The sequence below is a fragment of the Ascaphus truei genome, chromosome 3 (genome assembly GCF_040206685.1).
Source record: "Ascaphus truei isolate aAscTru1 chromosome 3, aAscTru1.hap1, whole genome shotgun sequence".
NCBI classification, from domain to species: Eukaryota; Metazoa; Chordata; class Amphibia; order Anura; family Ascaphidae; genus Ascaphus; species Ascaphus truei.
In genome coordinates, this window is record NC_134485.1 from 427,276,826 (window position 1) to 427,289,986 (window position 13,161).

Below are 13,161 nucleotides of genomic sequence, written 5' to 3' on the forward strand. Positions count from 1 at the left end.
TACCGAAGCTTCTTTCAAGTTTTTTAAATAATCTATTTCCTGATAATAGTCACTGATTTACAGGAATGGTGATTGAGTTCTCATTGCTTAAAATGACTATGTAAATTCCCTGGTTTGTGTGTATTGTGCAAGTGGTTATTTTTTGGGATGACGTTTACATACATCTATGCTCATAACTCATGTTTGGATTATTTGGATTTTTCAAGTGTACGGTACCTGTTTTTTTCCCCATGGTATATTAATTTACTTCACACCTTAGACTACTGAATGGTTTAAATTCAGTAGGGCACATTGCCCTAGTTTTTACTTAGGGGCAGATTCTTTATATGCCAAAGCAACCAATAGGGCTGTTTTCAAATGAAATTCCCCATTGGGCACTTAATCCTCATTGGCCCCCCCCCATTATTTTTTCTTGTTTTTTTTTCCTGTTCTATTTATTTGATTAAACATTTGACTCTCATGAAATGTCTGGAGGATGTGCATTACATTAGGGTTTAAACTATTTATCTGTATATCTATGCGTAGTTATACAATATTTGCATTATGCTGTTTTGAGATGACCACCTCTACTTTTATAAGCTGCATGCAGAATAAAGTTAGTCTTATGCACACTATTATTTTCCTCTTCTTTTAGCCTTCACCCTGCTGGTAAGAAACCCAAATAACAATCAGTGTAGTGGAATCTTATGACTAGTGGTTATATTAATGCGGCCCCTAGTGGCCAAATGTTTGCATAGTTTCCTCAGTTTAAAATTAAAATTTATACAAAAACAGACAAAGATGCCCAAAGCTACTTCCAATGTGACAAAAATACACAGTGCAATACCTACATATTCTCTTGAAAAAAGGTTCATTTAGTTTAACCCTTTGGCCAAAGCTTCTTAAGCCCTCTGCCACTTTCAAGGCATGACCGTAGCAGGTCCTAAGACTCCCTGGGTTAAAATTCTTATTAACCTGTATAATTACAGGAAGAATGATCGCATTGGATCTGTCGTAACCTGGCAGAATGAAACTGACATGCCAACTTGGAAAGTTGGGAGGGGCAAACTTAAACCTTGGGGGGAGGGGCCACTACCCTCCCAAAAGCAGCTGAGACCAGCTGCACACAGTTAATAAACACAGATACCATAGTCTCCTAAACCAATCTAAGAGCTAATGGGATGGCACAAGATATAATATGCCCCCTCCCTGTATACATGCGACTGATTGGACCATAACAGTGTGTTATACCCATATTGGAAAATCTATAGGGCACCCTTGATATGCTACATAACAATTTACATTGTGCTTCACAAGTTGATATAGGCAAATAAACAGGACTTGGAGACTATGGGAGGAGATACACGACACTGAAGACGGACCCAATTTGCATATCACGGAGTCATCATTATGACGCGGGTAGAGAGGACGCCCACTAGCCGATCTGTTAAGAGCAAATTGGAATCCATATCTGGCGCAGACTCAGTTGAAAACTTCAGGCTATATATAAGTAGTGTCCACATCTAAGCTCCACAACCCTGACGAAGTAACGCGATAGTTACGAAACGCGTAGGGTGGAGCTTATTGGTGACATCACTCCGTGCACGTAGGAAGAGAGCAGCAACCTAGTAGCATTTACATCGGGGGGAGGATCTCATTGGAGTCGCAGCCGCGAGAAGGAGGGAGCAAGGGATCTAACCCCAGCAACTAGTGTATGCAGCTTGGAACTTACAGGCAGCGGACGGCACGTTGTAGATGGTTCAACCATCACATTTTTAATGTGAGTGTGACACCTTGTGGTGTTTTTGCTATGTCTTTTTAATACATTTTTATATACTAGCGGTATTTGCACCATGTTTGCCTTATATATCCTTTGGGTACTTTTATCTGAGTGGATGGATATCTGAGGACAACAAGTGGTGCGGAGTGATCCGGTGTGTACGGTGGCTACCTGGAACCAGAGGCAAAGATACCAATCAGTGTCCATTCCCTACAGCCTTGCTATAAGTATTTAGTGGCTGGGGAAAGGTGTTTATATCACTCAGAGGATACTGCGCAATGGTTTTTTGCTTTTGTATTTTTCCTTGCAGAACACCAAGATCAGAGAATAGGAACAAGAGAATACTCCGTATAGAGAAAGGAACAGTGTGAACAGGACTGACCTGGATTCCATTTTTTCCACCCTCCCCATTTCTTCTAAAGGACTGGTATTCTCTATGATATTCGCGCCAGGACTCTATTATTTGTTCATATTGTTGTTACAATTCGCTGGATAGACTTGTTATATTGTCCTAAGGCTGCCATCCCACATACACTAGATGGTTGTATTTGGGAGTATATCACATTAGTTTTTTTCACATTGAGATAGATTATCACACATTATTATACTGCAATTATCACATTGTAGAATTTAGGTTGAGCGCTCTGTGTATAATATATATATATATATATATATTGTCTAGTTGTCATCACTGAAGACTGCAGTTGTAGATGGCGGAGGAAACCATGGGAGACGAGTGCGAGTGACAGGGACGTGAAGGGATGGGTAGACAGTGGTAAAACTATAGTCGGAGAAATGCAGCACTGAAACGGTAACTATCACCAATTACACTTTAAACATTGAGAGGGTCCCATGTGCAATGCCATAAAATCACAGCTGCTGCCTAAATCTTTAGATGAGAAGAATGAGGTGGTGTTCTAACGACAAAGCGGAAAAAACTGTTATAGGAAGCATCCTAATTTAAAATCTTCATTCAGGCCATTCAGAGACATTGTCTTTAGTTCAAAAATCCTTTTAGCTTCAAGCTGAAGCAATAGATTCCTGTCACCCCCCCCACCCCCCCATATGAGAAACACATCTTCGATGTAGCGCATGTAGCGTAAGATACATTCTACTGGCTGCAGGTAGGGAGGGGAGGAGTCAGTGTCTGGCTGCAGGCAGGGGGGGAGTCAGTGTCTGGCTGCAGGCAGGGAGGGGGAGCAGTCAGTGTCTGGCTGCAGGCAGGGGGGGGAGTCAGTGTCTGGCTGCAGGCAGGGAGGGGGAGGAGTCAGTGTCTGGCTGCAGGCAGGGAGGGGGGAGGAGTCAGTGCCTGGCTGCAGGGAGGGGGAGGAGTCAGTGTCTGGCTGCAGGGAGGGGGAGGAGTCAGTGTCTGGCTGCAGGTAGGGAGGGGGAGGGGTCAGTGTCTGGCTGCAGGCAGGGAGGGGGAGGAGTCAGTGTCTGGCTGCAGGCAGGGGGGGAGTCAGTGTCTGGCTGCAGGCAGGGAGGGGGAGGAGTCAGTGTCTGGCTGCAGGCAGGGGGGGAGTCAGTGTCTGGCTGCAGGCAGGGAGGGGGAGGAGTCAGTGCCTGGCTGCAGGCAGGGAGGGGGAGGAGTAAGTGCCTGGCTGCAAGGAGGGGGAGGAGTCAGTGTCTGGCTGCAGGCAGGGAGGGGAGGAGTCAGTGTCTGGCTGCAGGCAGGGAGGGGGAGGAGTCAGTGTCTGGCTGCAGGCAGGGGGGGAGTCAGTGTCTGGCTGCAGGCAGGGAGGGGGAGCAGTCAGTGTCTGGCTGCAGGCAGGGGGGGGAGTCAGTGTCTGGCTGCAGGCAGGGAGGGGGAGGAGTCAGTGTCTGGCTGCAGGCAGGGAGGGGGGAGGAGTCAGTGCCTGGCTGCAGGGAGGGGGAGGAGTCAGTGTCTGGCTGCAGGGAGGGGGAGGAGTCAGTGTCTGGCTGCAGGTAGGGAGGGGGAGGGGTCAGTGTCTGGCTGCAGGCAGGGAGGGGGAGGAGTCAGTGTCTGGCTGCAGGCAGGGGGGGAGTCAGTGTCTGGCTGCAGGCAGGGAGGGGGAGGAGTCAGTGTCTGGCTGCAGGCAGGGGGGGAGTCAGTGTCTGGCTGCAGGCAGGGAGGGGGAGGAGTCAGTGCCTGGCTGCAGGCAGGGAGGGGGAGGAGTAAGTGCCTGGCTGCAAGGAGGGGGAGGAGTCAGTGTCTGGCTGCAGGCAGGGAGGGGAGGAGTCAGTGTCTGGCTGCAGGCAGGGAGGGGGAGGAGTCAGTGTCTGGCTGCAGGCAGGGTGGAGGAGGAGTCAGTGCCTGGCTGCTGCCTCCTGTCCAATTACCTCCCCTCTCTGAGAGCTGATCTCACTCTTTGTGAATGAGAACTGAAAGCTGATTGGCTGAAAAACTTGGCAGAGTGCCAAAAATTCCGGGCCATTATTGATTGGATAATGCCCGGAATTTTAAGCAATCAGAGAGCAGGGATTTCAATAATGCCCGGAATTTTAGAACTTTAGCCTATAATGTACGTTACAGATCACATAAGCTGATATTAGAGTACTTAATACCTAACTGTATGTAGCAGTTAGTGGTTAGCTCAGGGGCGCGCAAACTTTTTTTGCTGCGCCCCCCATGCCTGCTCTCCTCTTTGGTGTGTGTCCCCTCCTTACCTCGCGGTCATTTGACGTCACGTTACCGTGGCAACCGTGATGTCACATGACCCCGCGGCGTCATTTGATGCTGCGTTGCCATGGTAAAGCGTCCTGGAGTCGGGTGAACCTCGATAAGTAGAGGTTTCAGAGGCCTCGCGCGGTCCCCCGGCATTTCATTTAAATGACTAGGGGGAGAGCACGGGACCTCTGCAACTGGCCGCGCCCCTCCCCCCCAAAAAAATCTCGGGCCCCCCAGTTTGCACGCTGCTGGGTTAGCTCACCTCAATCAAAAATACTGCTTGTCCAAGTGAGAGACAATGCTGCACTCTGCTGTGACCTACATCTATCCCACCCCCTATGTACAGACAAAGGATACCCACTGTGGTTTGGTTTATTTTAATTATCCGTATCATTGATTAATACATTTTTTTTTTAAAGTTAATTTTTACAGTTTCTTTCCAATTTATGTTCGTTGCACTTGTGTGCCTTTCTTTGCAAGTAGGTATTTTCATTTCTGTCTATAAATCATATTTGCCTACTAATTTTTGCACCTCACCCTGGGATTATAAGTAGCCTTATTCTTTGCACTATGCACTAAATCTATAGGTGCTATAAGTCCTGCGCAAATTCAGCTTCTATCTCAACATTGGGGGGTATTATTAAGTTATGAAGAGTTGTTGAAATCAATGTAATCACAAGTTCATATGACAGGGAGAAGGTCTTCTAACCTCTGTGATTAACTTGTACATAGTCACTTTAGTAGAACTGTAAGAAAATATAACATCTTGGGGTTTTTTCCTTGTGGCTCCTGCAAATGTTTTCGATATGTCACCTAAACATTTTTTTTTTTTTGGTGGGATAATACCTGAAGCAATGAGTTGATCATTAAAGATTATATTAACTGTTGCACCGCTGGGGTTATATATGCTCTATCTTGCTCTTTCCGACTATTGTATGTGGATTTGTAATCTAAAGAATTGCATAGTAGAGCATGCGTGTAATATTAGTAAGGCTACTAAAGATGTCTTGTAACAAAAAAACTTACATGTGTTGCCAGGCATTTCCTGAACTCCCATAAAGGTTCACCTTTGGCTTACAGGTTTGGGGTGATAATGTGGAACAACTATTAAGACAGCAATCTAAATGGATTTTAAATCTAGATATTTGAAGGAAGAACTTGGTTTTTCAAGTGAAACTTCTTTGGCGGCGTGAATGTAGTTGATTGGAGACGGAAGTCAGTGGTGACAGAAGTGACAAATCCATTGTCGCCGTCGTCGGTGCTTATAGTGCTTATAGTGCACGCAACGGCGACAAAGTGACAGAGCGATAGTGCTACCAAAAATCTGGTAGTCACTGATATTTAATTTTTTCGGCGACGCTCTCCCCTTGCGGCCAATCAGGAGTTCTCGGTGCCTCTGCCCTCCCCCGTTTCTGACGTCACTGGCCTTGTAGCCAGCGACGTCGCCTAAACTTAAAATATAACTTTTGCAATGGTGACGGCGACGGGTGACGTCATCGGTTGCGTCGCCGTCTCTGTAAGCACGGCCTTATGCGTCTACGGATTTATAGCATTTTACAGTGGGGAAAAACAAATAATATTACTGAACAGGGTTTAATGAACATTGCACTAAAAGATTTAGGTGACAAAAGAACTAATATTGAAAGTTTCACTCAGGATTTCCCAACCTTTTTACTGAAGTGCAGGGAGAATTTTTTTAAGATACAGTTCTGTGTAGTCAGAAAGGATTGTGGGTTTGATGCCAAATGAAAGCATTACCAGTTGTGCAAGGAGAATAATTAATTTATGTGCTGCATCAGATAAAGATGCTACAGATTCTGCTAACAGGGAACAAATGAGACGCACTATGGAAGGCAGCAAGTGTCAGGGATCTGATTCTGTCATTAGTTCCAGAGCATGTGGTTGAATACATGGGTTTAATGGCAGGATTGAAAGAGGAGTATGAGAGATGGATACAACGTTCGCAGTTGGAGTGGGACAAAGTACAAATTATTAAACCAGTGTTTGGGTTACGTGAGACCAGGGGTAGAATATGGAATGATGGCAGAAATTTTAACAACAGGCATAATCATTGCAGAGTTGAAGGAAAGAAGTCTCAGTATCAGTATAAGTTCAGAGGTAAAATAGGTGCTGGTAGAAATGGTGAGTGGATTCCGTTTTACCAAATTAAAAGAGAAAAATAAATACTTGAAGAAAGTGTTAAGGAATTAGAGAATGAATTGAGTAAGCACGGAGTGCCTCTTCCTAAGGAAGGAGAAGGAGCGACTCAGTGAGTAAAAACACTGACTGGCACTGAGTTTGAACCTGGTTCAATTCCCGACGTCAGCTCCTTGTGAACTTGGGGAAGTCACTTTATCTCCCTGTGCCTCAGGCACCAAAAAAACCCCATAGATTGTAAGCTCCACAGGGCAGGGACTGTGTCTGCAAAATGTCTCTGTATAGCGCTATGTAAAACTAGCAGCACTATACAAGAACAAGGTTTGTATACTGGTTAGGTACCCCCGCTACAGCTTGTAATGAATGGAATGGTGCTTTTAGGGGCAGATAAAGAGTAATACTAAAGACACACAGAACCCCTATACAGCACTCTATTCCTAAGTGAGATGGTGAGTAAATTAAAAACTATTATTTATTCAAACATATAGTTAAAACAATGGGGTTTAAAACAAGTATTAAATAGTGACAAGTGTTTAACAAGCTCTTGGGGTTAGGTACTCCAGAGGAGCGTCAGATAGGGTGGTAAAGTCCAGTGTTTGTGAACTCACTGGCCCTAGCCACCTTCATATGGAGCGATAGGCTAGAGGTAAGTATTGTGAGGGACGATAGTGGTTGTCATATATGTAGTGCCACAGTAAATGAGTACTTTATTGGTGCACAAGATTGGTAGAACCTAACAATGTGCTGCTGGATATTGCAGTCAGATAGAGGTATAATTGTATGAATATCCAGTTGTGGTAGGTGTGCACCAAGTGTGCTATGCTGACGCCAACTGGGATATGTTGTGGGTAACCGTATAGTATAGACCAGAGATATATATATATAGCGTGTGAACCTTGGAGGTGAATTGTGTAGATCCTTGGTAAACACTAGTACTCAAATGGTTTACTGATGGATGTATGGACACTGCTTTAACTCCTAGTTGAACACATGTGGAGTTGTAGCTAAGAGCTGCACCTTTAAGGACCAGTGGATTGGTAAGTAGTATATAGCCTTTGCCTAGTTGGTGCTGCGCTGTTACATATATGCTATAGAAACTGGCACCCCAGATTTACATGACTGGGTTAAGGTACTGTGAGCTGTTTGAGGTAAAATCCTGTCTTATAAATAAGGTGCTCGGATAACAGCAAGATAGTACTCTCTTAAGCATATCACTGCTTTCTATTTGGCCAGATGTATAAATCGTTCCCGAGTTTTGGCTCTTAGGACCATCAGGTCTGTATGGTAAGGTGTGTGCCGCAGCCGAGCCACGCTGACTTCCTCTGATCGCGTGGAGTCAGCGTCTGTGAACTGGGGCTCTGCGCGTGCACGTGACTACGTGGTGCCGACGCGCGCGTTTCGCGGGTATGCTTTTCAAGGCCAGGTATAAGTAGAAAGATGATTGGGGTATGTTCTGTAATATGTTAGTGTAGTCATGCCTAACAATGCCTACTGTCATCTCTCCTGCTGGCAGCAAGACCTGGTAAGTTACAGGAGTGCCAGCAGTAATTATGGAGGTTTGTCCTCACACCCTGGTGAGGTGCCCTATGTATGGATGGGAGTGGCTACATGTTTTGAGTCCATTGTTAGTGACCTCAGAGATGTGCCTGCCTCCTGAGGTATATAAGGCACTACACGGCCTAAAGTTAGTTGTTGCGTGCGTAGAAGTGGAAGGTTGAAGTCACAAGTGTAAGGTGCCCCCTAGTGTCGTAACTAGAGGTACCAACTAATCTTTAAGTTAGCTAAGGCCAACTGTGTCCAGGGACCTGGCACAGGGGTGATCTCCCTACGGGGAGAGGGAATCCCACTCCATTGGGAGGGCGTACCTTTTGAAGGGAATCACGGAGAATGTGCGGCTGAGACGATTTACTGCAAAGGGCAGCTCGCCCACCTCTGGAACAATAAAGATGACTTGTGCAAAGAGAATCCCCTGGTGTGAGTTTGCAATTACTCTCCTGGGGCCCTCGCCACCACGAAGGAGTTCCTCATCAGGACCATCTACCTGCATATGCATAGATCCCGATGAGGTGGAGGCGCTGCACATGATGTGAGTAGGACTCGTCACCCACTACCTCAGATACCTGTCTTGCTTGACATCCCCCAATACCATCAAGCGGGAGACTCAGGAGTCCTGTTGCCTACAGGTGCACCATCATACATAGACATGTAACGGGGCTGGATAGACCACAGGGGCCAATGTAAGATTGGGTGGGTCAGACCAGACATGAACACCCGTTACATTAGATTAGGCAGCCTACAGGAATCTTAAGAAATTGGATATCGTTAAGCATGTAAGCATACAGTAATACTAACTATATTATGCTGGTAAGTCTGCACCTGTTCTTATTTTTTGCAGGTCTTGTTGCAGTCCACAGAGAAGCACGGGTTTAATATTATCCTCTTGGATGTTTAAATCTCAAGAGAATTCCAGGACATTGTTTTCTCTTGGGACATTTTAATTTTTATTCAAATTCTGAACTTTGAATATTTGGCATTTGAATTCTGCATTTTTATTTTTGTTGCCATATGATAAGAATTTGCATGTTTGTAAAAACAAAAACAGAAACATGCTCTTGTTCCAAATGCAAAATAAGATTTGCCACACACAAACGCACATGCACATGCAGTGAACATGCACACACACACATATACATACATGTATTTTTGACATAAATAAGCGTAGTGAGAACAGTCTACATTTCTTTTATAAATCTACATTTTTTATTAATTGTATACATACTAGTCTCTGGTTATAAAAGGTGTAATACATGGTATAGAATACTGGGAATGCCACTTAAAGCTGCAGTTCAGTCAATATCCTGCATGTGTGTTTTTTTTAATAAATCAGTTCTGTAGTAAGAAAAAATACTTTTAGCATTTTCTGTTTTTAAATAAACAACTTTGAAAGACCAATTTTCTTGTATTCTATTTTAACAATCATTTGCTAAGGCACCGCCCCTTCATGTCCTGTCACAAGCCCTGGCACACCCCTTTGTCAGCCCTGCCCTCCCTCTAGCACATGTCAGTGGAGGAGTGCTCATGAATATTCATGAGCTTCCACTGAGAGAAAGAAGCAGAAGAAAAACAGATCCCTTCACTAATGATGTCACTAAATTTCGCCGATCAATACATGGAGAACGAATTGACCTGCAGCTATACAGTTCTTTAGGTAATTAGAGATTGCACACATGAAACTATTGAAGTAAAAAAATAAATAAAAAAAAAAAAGACTGAACTGCAGCTTTAAATTACGTGGATGGTCATAATAATATATGTATTTACACATGTTACACATCTATGTTGATACAATTTATTTTAAGGGAACTGATTTATTTTGAGATACACATTTTTTAAATTAAAAGGGTAACAGGGATTTATTGCTCACTGTTTAGAAAGTTATATGAATGGGAAAATAGGTTTAGGATTACTGAATGGACAACACAAACCATTATCTATAATTTCTGGGTAATGTGAGTATATTATGAAAAAATGTGCTGTGCAAGAATATACTGAGTGTATTGTGCAAACAAAATTTGCCTATGATTGCACTAGCAATTTCAAAAATGAAATAGATGATTGGTAACAAGGAGGGGTGGGAGAGAACTCACTAAATGTGGCACTGCCCCTCTGAGGAACCAGAAGGGGAGGGCTCAAGATCTGTACCCTGATAGGCTACACACGAGTGTCACCACCATGAGTCACCACCACCACCACTACTGTCACTCAGAGAAGAGCATGAGGGAGGTCGATTGCCCACAGGATAGCCTGTCACAGCCTAGACTGCTAAGGACTTATGTGACAGGGGGGAAAGAGAGACAGGGTGGACTAACCTTGTTACATACTTATTAATAAGCAAATATGCATCTCCGACAGATGGTATCTATTCTTAATGGTGACCTTATTCAAAGCACAATGGTCTCAAAGTTCCCTCTATTTAGGAACAACAAATAGTGGAGCCCTGGCGGGAGACTTAGATGGAGTATAAACCCATTTTACATTAAATGAACAGAGGTCAATTTAGGCCTTGGGCATGGTCAGCGCTTATGCGCTGACCCGTGCTGCTGCTCGGCACTGAGCCCCTGCAGCCACAATGAGAGCGGCTTTAGCAGGGGCCCGCGCACGCTTCAGCACGCTTGGGGAAGCGTGTGTCTGACGGAGTTTTGAAATTTCCCCGCTTGCCGGAGCGCAGGCCCGGTCACGTGAGCGGTTCGCCCAATGAGGGTGAACCAGCTCCGTGATGTCACTGGCCCGCCCCCAGACCCACCCCCGATACGCCCACGGACGGCGCGCTGTGTAAGGCCAGGGAAAGCACCGCTAGAACAACTATGTCCCAGGCATTAGGCTGAGTCCATAGACGGACAGGCCATGCTGAGGCGTGCGGACGCTCCGCGCTGAGCCCCTGCATCCTCAATGAGGATGCCTTGAGAGGGGGCTCACGCGAGCGTCCGCAGGTGTGCTGACGAGTTGGAGGTTTCAGCCGAGCGCCAAGCTGTTTTTCAGCGCGCTGTCGGCTGAAAACCTCCGTGACATTGACGTCAGTGCGTCGCGGGCGATTGGCCCAGCGATGTCACTGCCCCGCCTCCAACCACCTCCCCCCGGCTCTCTTCGCGCACGCTGGCTCGCCTGCAAGTCCGTGCAATCGCGCTGACTGAAGCTGGCAAGCCTCAGCGTTAGCGCGCCTCCGCTCTCCCCACACCATTTCATGGACAGTTAGAGTTGGAAAATTGGGTACAATCATGACAGTGTATCAGCAGTTTTTTTACATTGTATCCATTTTGTCTAGTGTGATGTATATGTCTCAATTTAGCATAGAATTAAAGCAGCCGGCCAAGCTGCTGTTTTTTCCCCCTTTAATATGTGTATCAGTACAATCCACACAATGATAAGTAATTAGCTAAGTTGCCAATTGATCCATTTTCCTGTGATCAATCGGCGAAGATTCAGCTCGGGGGTTCACTAAATGGCTGCAGAGGAATATTCTGCTGTCAGTGGAATGCATTTGCATATTAATATGACAAAGTTCCGTGGGGAAGATCATGTGACCAGGCAGTCACTAGATACAATTGATGCACTGCTAGAGAGAGCCTGAAATGGGGTGTGTCAGAGCCTGTTTCAGAAGAGGAAGGGGATGTGAATGTGTAAATGGTTGCTATAGAAGCAAAAAAACCCTTGTTACATTATAATACATAAAAAATGTAATTCAGAGTTGTTTAAAAAAAAGGCTACAAGTATTTTCTCATAGTACAGAACTGATTTATAAAAAAAACACATATGTAGGATCTTGCATGGTCTGCCGCTTTAAAGCATTATTTTAGCATTTTCGCTTTATATAATCAGTAAACTATTGGACTTTTTAATTGTATGTGTGACCATTTGTCAATCAATTAATATTTTTTACGCTAACACACCTGTTTAGAATTGAATATCAATTGCACTATTAACTAATTAGTCTGATATGAAAATGGACATGTGAGACCAGACTATTATGAACCCCTGAGGAAGCCGTCAGAATGGTGAAATGCATAGGGTTGTGGTATCTGCATTTGTGCAGGTGCCCAAAACAGGACTTTTTGTCCAATTGATGGATTTTATATACCCAATGCGACACGTCACAGATGTATGCTGGTATTTCCACTCTTGGGTATAGTACGGAAAGGTGTTCCAACGGTCCTGCAAAATCTTGGGAGATTCGGAGGAGACGCGGTGCGCACGTGCCTCCCAGCCAAGCAGGGACTACTACCATACAAGACATCAGCCGACCGAGAGGAGTATCATAGCGCTACATGCTGCAGGAACACCCGAGTCCCGGATTATGCTGAGTGGTGCGGGGGTCCTGGTGGAAACAACACCCACCACTCGTTTATATCAATCATGCTGTGAGTGCATTTCATGTTTTTCTATGTGTGTTGTTATTAAAACGGTTTACACTATGTGTTTTTCCTTTTGTAATTTTCACTAGGAGATATGAGTTCTTCTTTTTTTCAGCCTGGAAGGACTGCTGAGTGTTCTTTTGTGGGGAAAAAAATATATTTTTGTATTTATATTTACATGTCCACAAGCCACAGAGCTTTTTCCTGAGGGTATTTGCGCCTCCTTTTTTCTTGTGCTCGCTGTAAAATGGACTTGGATATCTGTTTTGAGAGCTGCATCCACCACAGAATCATATATCATGGTTGTTTAATTTGCTATATTGTAAAGTGTACCTTTTGCGCTTTTTGTTTTGTTCTATCGCCTCACTAGTTGGCAGAATTAACCTCCCTAGAATCTCCATGTATTATTGTGGGTTACTTCAAATGCTTCATAAAAGTTAACGCATATCCATATAGCTAATTTGCATAGGATAATTAGCACATATGCCTCATTAGCGCACCTGAAACATATGCTAATGTTATTTGAACACTTTGCATATTCAAATTAGCATACTTCTCAGGTGTGTTCAATTTTGTTTGTTGTTGACAGGAGGGTTGGGGGACGTATATGTCACTTTGTATTTTACAGAAGTCAGTCTCTGTTGTTGGGGGGGGGGAGGGAGATGGAACACCTTTTGGATATTAATAGCATTAATGTCGGTTATACG